Source organism: Myotis yumanensis, unplaced genomic scaffold (assembly GCF_028538775.1).
Source record: "Myotis yumanensis isolate MYYU_CA2020_CCGP unplaced genomic scaffold, mMyoYum1.0.hap1 SCAF_1, whole genome shotgun sequence".
Classification (NCBI taxonomy): domain Eukaryota; kingdom Metazoa; phylum Chordata; class Mammalia; order Chiroptera; family Vespertilionidae; genus Myotis; species Myotis yumanensis.
The window spans coordinates 227,263,115-227,271,703 of record NW_027223752.1 but is presented as its reverse complement, the minus strand read 5'-3'; the positions used below and the strand labels follow the sequence as shown (position 1 = coordinate 227,271,703).

General features: G+C 36.3%; 1 long non-coding RNA gene across 1 annotated transcript in view; it reads left to right on the top strand.

Moving 5' to 3' along the window:
- The first annotated feature begins 5,114 nt into the window (after window positions 1–5,114).
- LOC138997164 (uncharacterized) overlaps window positions 5,115–8,589 on the top strand; it is a 55,210-nt gene continuing 51,735 nt past the window's right edge. Inside the window, exon 1 of the long non-coding RNA XR_011468909.1 lies at window positions 5,115–5,228. This is a non-coding gene — a long non-coding RNA (uncharacterized lncRNA). The remainder of the gene's footprint in view (window positions 5,229–8,589) is intronic.

The following is an 8,589-nucleotide window of genomic DNA, read 5'->3' as shown; positions in this document are numbered from 1 at the left end:
CAGTTCTTTAAGGTAATTACTATTGTTCTTACTTTACAGTTGAGAAAACTAAGATGAGAGAGATGAAGTTACATCTTTAAGATTGTACAGGCAGTAAGTCACGTAGAGGACTTTGGATGTAGTTCTTTTCCACTCTGTTCTACCTAAATGGTTTAAGATGCCTTCTGTGTCTCCTTTACTCTCCTTGCCACTGTCCACTATCACCATGATTGTACTAAATGCTTTCCAATTTGGACAAAACCAATAGTGATGTTTGGGTGCTCTTCTCAATTAAAGTTATAATTTACCTTTATTTCATTGAAAGCCACTTTAGGTTGTCATCCATATTAATAATACAAAGTACACTTATTAGTAGCCTTATACATTTTTAAATCTAAGTATTCCTAGAGATCTGGAAACTGGCTAATATTTACATCTATTACAATACTATGCTCAAGGCACTGGATGATAAATAAGAACCACATCATCCTTCTTCAACTAATTTAAGACTAAGAATTTGAATGTATGGAAACACCAAAGCTGGAAATAAGGCATCCGCTGAGCACTGGTGAGTTTCATGGGCTTTATTCTAGAAAAGATGAGCTTCAAGAATGCTATTTGAACATTACGTAGGAATGTGACCCTGGCATTGGGAAGGCATGAAACAACACCCAAACTGAGTTTTCATGACACAGAAAACTTTTCAGAGATCCTATGGAAGAAAAATGTTGAAAATATGAAAGGCTAGGAAAGGAAAGAAACCAAAGCATCAAACCATTTATGCAAGGTAATGCAAAGGGAGTACTACAGGTTTAGGAAGAACAAATGATTAATTGGCAGAATGGAAAACAAAAGCAACCTTGATGGTATTATTTTACATTGTTGATGGAAGAGCTGTAAGCAGCCACTGCTAGGTTCCAAAGCCAGAGCATTCCTAAGTGGCTCTTAGAGTGATGCTGCCTGAGTATTGGGAGGGACACTAAAGCGTGGTTCAGCCTTTAATCTCACGCATTAAACCACCACAGGGCACTTGAACAAATCGTTATGCCCTCATACATTTTTGAAGTTGAGAGCTATGAGACACTACACGGATTTGTCTAGTTCAACTCCATCATTTAGCAGATAAGGCAACTAAGCTTCATGAGTTGAAATGATAATTCAAATCAAAATGAGCATGGATTTTTAAATTGAGGACCTTACTACTTAGGGTATTGGCTAAGCTTCTGTTAAGTTCCCCCAAACATACTGACTCGATTAAAACTCCAGGACAGGGAGGTCACAACCTCATCCAGGAACCTTGCCACCCTCAACATTGGACTCTCAAGCCTATCTCAACTTTGTCAGAGCTAGCCAGTGGGAAGTGAGAATGTTGAATTTCACCTGAGTCCTGTAATCCTAAAAAAACCGCAAAAGTTAAGAAATACCTATAAACTTTTATGTCCTGGGAAATGGCTTATTGCAAAGAATCACCCTGAGATGACATAGATGAGACTCATGGATACAAGGCTTGACATAGACTCCAAATTCCTATTCTTTGCCTCATAAATAATTAGCTGAAGTACTTATTCCCAGTGATCAATTGGAACAAAATATGTGGTAATCAAACTTTGACTGATTTTCTCTGCTTCTTCCAGACCCTTGAATTTTGACCCACCTTCAGCCTAAGACAACATATAATTTCTTCCTGTTAATAGGCTGGCCTCAGAGTAAAACATTCTCTGATCTACCTTTGACTCACACAACCCTTGTATCTCACACTAATTTGTTCTCACTTTGTTATCTTCTCAACACAAAAGAAAAATTCTCTTTAGCCTAACCTCTGAGACACTTGCTGATTTTATGATCAGAGCTTTTTTCCCCACTGTAATAGTCCTTTCTTACCCACCCCCATTCAAATAAAGTATCTCCTTTCTAGGTCTGGATTTATTCTTATTTGGCAGAAGGAAGGCACAAAAGGGCTGACCCAGAAATTTCAACATTATCTGTTAATTACCACACCCCACCAACAACTGGGGTTTGAATAGAGGGTCTGCCGTGCTTAAGTTCCTCATTTAAAAACAATGATTAAAACAGGATCTGCTTCACAGATTTTTGGGAAATAATAAATAAGAAAATGCAGATAGAGGGCTTAGCATACTATCTCCACAAAATAATTACCAACAAATGACAGTTTGCTACATCCTTAGAATAATGCCTTAATGCCTGCTATTTTGGTATTTATCATCTTTTTAAAATTCTCACCATGGCATTTTAACAATACTGTAATGCTATTACTATTTGCAAAAAAAAAATAAATTTGAAGCTCATTAAGATTAAGAAATTATTCCCAGATCAAATAGAGTAGTGGGATATCTGGTATTTATACTTGAGTATCTCTGACTATAATTTTCATCTTTGTCATCTCCTTCATGTTATATCATGTAATTTCCTAACTTCTAGAGTGTGTTACATAGTTAACATCTCTTGATCTCTTGATTTTAAGGGGGGGAAACACTTTTGTACTATTGAATAATTTTACTCTAATGAAATATAAATATATTATTCTTCAATAATGCATGCAAAAATAAGAACAATCTTAATTTTTCTCAAAAATAAGTCAATGATTAACAAAAAGCACATAGATAATACCATTGAAATTTTGTTGGAATCTTTATGCCTCAAGGACCAGACCAATGTCTGTTGAATGGAGTAGTTAATTAAGATGGACTGAATGACTGAATGGAAAGACAAATACATGGCAATACTTTTTGGGAAATGACAATCAAATAGGAACACTGAATAAAGGAGTTGGGGATGATGCTATTTCTTTTATGTGCAAAGGCAAAGTCATACTTCTGTTCTTGGATTAATGATGACTGCAGACCTTTTCTAAAGTTCTGATTATGTTTTTGCCCACCTCAGTTTCTCCTAACTGGAGGGAAAGGAACAGCATATTAAAATGGTTTGATGGGGGATCGAGGGCTGCTTTTTTTTATGAGTTAAAAGAGAAAACAGAGGAATCATTACTTTTAAATACTTAAATATCAAGGTTTTGCTGACATAGAATAGAGGACAATTTTAAACTCAAAACATCCTATGGAGAGTTTTTTCATATTTTTTTTTAGGATCATGCTAAGTTTGTGGCACTACGACAATAAACATAAATTGAAAAGAGAAAACATCATAGCTTGAGTAGTGAAAACTATATCGATTTAACTGTGCATGCTTGATCAGCTTTATACTATAAATTCATGAGGACAGAAAAAAAATGTCTTATTCATGTCTGTCTCCATCCATTCATTTATTGGGGGTGATGCATCCAACAAACATTTACAGAACCTCCATTGCATCTGTGTCATTGGCTTAATGGAAGGCAGGGATGAAGATACAATTCCTTCATAATGCTACAGTCTACTTGTGGACACTCATATACACACCTGACAGTGACAGAATCAAAATACAAAAAGTGTTATAAGTAAGTACACAAAAATGAGGATAAGTGTTTTGAGAAAATGATTAATTATGACTAAAGGATTAGATATGGCAAGTGCTTAGTGCAGTGGGTCCCAACGTGCTGATAAACAATAAATACATACTGAATAGCTGAGTGACTGAATGCACACTAAAAGTCACGCTCAATCAAGGTGCTGATTTCAAGCTTCACTGAATTATTCATATTTGGTGGTTATTTTAAAAAAAGTCAGACCCAATGATTTCAAGGTCTATGAAGAGAGCCAATTCAATTCTCCAGAATTTGCTTTCATAAGGTCCTTGTTCGTAATGCTTGATTGGTTCTCCCAGAAGTTGACTGATGGTCAGCCCCTCTCTGTAGGATGAAACAGCCAAGAATTCTGTGCATATAACTGAGGTTATTAAGAATCTATGTGGTTGGGAAGCAAATAACCCTACATCAAGTAACTCCCCAAAATTTCCCCTCTTAGCCTTTTCATAGACTGACTCTCTTATCCAATAAACCTACACATGTCTACACACACACATGTCATACATACAATTCAAAGCCACTTTATATAGGAAGTTTTTCTTATTATCACAATGCTAGAGAAAGTGATACTCTATACTTTCCCTCTTGTAGTATTGATGAAATAATTCTGTTTATGTTTAAATTTCTTTATTATCATTTCTGTGAAAGCAGATAGTCATATCCATCATTATATCCCTACTAGAGGCCCAGTGCACAAAATTCGTGCACAGGTAGGGTCCCTAGGACTGGCTTGTGATCAGGGTCAATCTGCAGGGTGACCAGCGGGGTGATGTGGGGGGGGCACTAGCACCTGTCTTGGCTGGCCTGGCGCCACCTGCTCACCAGCCCCGCCTCCCACCGCCACCACCACTGGTCAGGGCCTGGGGGCTGGGGGCAGCTCCTGTATTGAGCATCTGCCCTCTGGTGGTCAGTGCACATCATAGTGACCAGTCGTTCCTGCCGGTCTTTCCACTGTTTGGTCAATTTGCATATTAGGCTTTTATTATATAGTATTGTGTAGCATAGGTCCTAGCATATGAAAACAAGACAATAATTATTCATCAACAAAGTAACAAAAAGTTATAACTGAGGGTCAGTAAAGGTGTTCTATAATCTGATCCTTACCAATATTATTGCTCATTCATATGTCAAAAATTCTAGCAACATTGGAATTCTGATTATACCCTATGCTTGAAGGCATTGCACATCAATATTTCTCTGGACTTTTTACTGTCTGTTGAAACTCTACCTACCTTCCAAACCCAAATTAACTGCTTCTGTCTGTAAGGAGACTTTCCTGACTCTTCTCTCCTCTAACTCAAGCCCCAGCTCGAAGAGTTGTTGTTGCTTATTCTTCTTATTACAACACATAGCTTGCAACACACTAGTGTTACCTAGTTTACCACAAACCCCCATGAATTATTTTGGGATTTTCAATGCATGTTTCATTTCCTTCTCAAACTGTGAGTCCCTGAAGGGCAAGGTCTATGTCTTATACATCTTTATAATTGCCACAGTGAAAGATGAATATAATATTATCAGTATGCAAAGGGATAAATAACTTTCTAAGTATATGGAATTTATACCTTTTGATTCATTGTCAAAGTGGTCATAGATTACCTTATAAATAACTATTTTAATCCATCTAAAATTTATTGTATCTTCCCAGGTAGATATTACTTCTTCAAACCTACTCTGAAAATATAGCTAATAATACCAAGTCACAAAGTTCTTAGGAGAATCAAATGAGATGATGCCTGTGAAGTACTTAGCAAGTGTCTGTTCTACAGTAAGTAGTAATTAAATATTATTTCTACTTAATACTATATTTATTCCTATTGTTACCATATCATCACCATTAATTATATTATGATATATTTGGGTTGACATTTCAAAAAGAAGTTGAGCACATTCACAATGGATTTTCAATCGTTTCATTTTGTATTAATTTTTTTCAGTCTTCTATGTTGTATAAAGTTATTACCACCAAAGCCAGGACTCTATGTCTTACTAACAGAGCTGCCTGATTCTCAACTCCATAATACTTGGGAGATGCATGCTTCACTGAAGTGCCATTGATTTTCAACTAAAGTGAAATGCTTTCATTTAATGCTTTCTTAAGAGAATTACAGTGCAGGTTGAAGAGGGTTTGGCTTTAGAGAAATCCATTATTAATTTTACATGGCAAAATTGGGATTTATACATTGAAATTTAAATTCAGAGGTCCCTTACAGCTACTAAATCAAATGTTATTCTAAAATTATTTGTCTTAGTTTCTATGGAATGGGAAGCCTGTTTTGTCCTAGACTTCTAAATTGCCTGCTTTGCTGAGACATGCCTGCTTTGCTCAGAGGGAATGCTACCTGTTTGTTCAGCATAATGGGTGTAGCCTCATATTCCTCATCTATGTAATTTTTCTGAAGAATCCAGAAAGCTTTGATCAGCTATAAAAAAATCCCATCTCTAGCCCTACTTCCATAGAGAAGCCTGAGGCTGAACCAGACATATAAATACATTCCTAGTTCACCTTGAGTGAGCCCCATTAATTCAGTTTGTCTTAACTAAATGCCAGCATTAACTTAGAGACGGTTTGCACCTTGGAGGTTTTTAACATCAATGGGCACATCTTTAGTGTCTTTAAGAGGCTTCAGTCCAACACAACCTCTTTAAACCAAGAAGAAATGACTTTAAGAGCATCCTTTCTCCTGCCACTCAAACCTTCTTAACTTAAAAAAAAAACAACAATAAAGAATCTTAACCTTGTATCTTTTTATTGTCTTACACAATAAGAACTGTTACACAACAAAGCTGGTTTTTTTCATTGTTAAGTTCTTTCTAAGTAATAGGAGCTTTTTAAAAAAATGTCAGTAGAATGTGATATATTTTGTCCATGTGTGCATCGCTTAAAGCAGCAGAGGAATTCAGTTCAGACTACTCACCCCCTCCTTACCCTCCAAAAAAATTTTCCCTTGGGCTAAATCAAGCATAGAAAATTTTTGCCTAAATGCATTTTTTAAAGGAAAAGTCATAATCAATTGGGAAAAAAAGGAAACTGATAATGAAAATGGTTTTCTCAAGCATAGCGATAACATTTGCTGCTGTGCATTCTATAAAAAGCCTTTAGATTCCTATAACAGGGACAGTGGTATTGCTTTGCTTCCCGCTGCTGATTATAATTTTAAAGATGGAAAGTCTAGATGTTCTATTTTGTCCTATGAAGCAATCCCTGACTCTGTGGTCAGTCTGTTTTCCTATTTCTCTATCTGGGTCCAAAAATGTTTCTGGGAAGAAATGAAAAAATGTGCATCATTCATTTCTTCAAACACTAGTATGAAACTTTTATTCTTAGCTCTGGGAGAGAGTAATTAAAACTTCTGGCTAGTGGAAAGTTGTATATGTAAACAGTTAAAACAGTAGGTGATTAGAGTTACAATTGATGTTATACCCAGCATTGTGGGGGTGTGAAGAAAAGTCCACATACCAAGGAGTTTCAATCTCATAGTCTTCTAACATAGGATTTGTGGCTGTGTGTGTGCATCACCATCTGGATGAACGATCATCTGACTGGATGATAGTTTTTGGGGTCAAAAAGAAAAGTTGCCTATTGAGTCATCAGGCTGTTTGCTTTTGTGTGCCTCAGTAAGTTTAGATCTCCAGGCAATGTTGAATGGCAGTTCCAAAATGTTTTGAGCTAAAGTAGCAGCACTGAGCACTAGGCTTTAATGACTGAAGGTCAGAGTCACATCACAAAGGTTGAGGGAATGCTCTTGAAGTCAGACGCTTTGGTTCCAATCCCGTTCAACACAAGTTAGCAGTTACTGAGGCCAGTTGCTTAATCTCTATACCAAGCTCAGTATTTTCATCTAGAAAGTGGAGATGATATTACCTACCTTAAACTGTTTTAAAAGTTGAATATGATATTATATGTGAAACCTTACACAGTATCTGGTACATAGTAAATATGGGAGTTAACAGTATTTCAAAATCAGCATATATTCATGGTATTTCACAGTTTACAAAGAACATTGAGAAGTCCTTTTTGATGTATTTAATTTTCACAACAACCTGTTGAACTATTATTACCCCACAGTTCAGTGGAGGAAACTTGGGTTTAAGGATTAGTGGCAAAAAGTAGACCACACAACTAGAAGGCAGCAAGGAAGGCACTGAGTTCAGTCTTTTAATCACAATAGCCAGCCATATTTTTTTCTTCCCAGTGTATCACACCTTAGCCTGTGTAAATGATTATTAAAAAGAGAAAAAACAGGTTCATGTTAGAAATTATCCTCATCTTTCCTAGCCATTATTCTTTGTCATTAACAAGCTTGAAGCCTGACTCATGGCAATAGGGAGGGGTGGGCCTTTTAAAAGTAATTCTTGAATATTAATGCATAGCTTTTAGCAAATGACTTTTATTTACATTCTTTCTATGTACCTCCAAGATGTGCAATAGCTTGCCTCATTTATGTTTTTTTTTCTTATTCATTCATTCTCAATGGACAAAATTTCTAATTCATTCCATGTCTCCTGACACATTGTACTTGGCAGGTAATTCGTAATAAGCTTTAATTTTGAAAATGAACATTTGTCATTTGGGACCATCATTTAGATAGTTTAAAAACACTGAACCCGCTGTGCGAACATCTGGAAAACTTGAAGATAGGGGATTGTTTGCTGCAGTCAACATGTCTACCAAGTAAATGACAAAGTCAGGCTTACAAAGGCCTGTTGTCAGAGATCACCAATAAAGGTGATTTGTCTAGGAAGAGCTGTTGTTGGAGGTGGAGAAGAAAGAAGTCATTTTCTAAGCATTAGGTGGGTATATATGCCATTTTAGGCTAGTTGCTCATTAATGCTTTCAACCTGTGCTCCAATATACTGTTAAATATGAAATCTGTACACACAGACTCACACCCATGTGAAGACAGCTGTCTGAGGTAAATTGAGAGATGAGGAAATTAATGCAAATGGCATGTTTTGAAAGTAACCCCTTTGGGAATTGTCAAATGCCAGGCAGGTACTTGTGTAAGTTGGCTTTCTTGTGAAGACTAGGAAACTAGGAGTAAAGCTCTAAGAACTTAGACTGCAGGTTCTTTAGTAATATATGCAGATAATCAGAGAAGTAAAATGAAGGAAAATTATGATTTTAG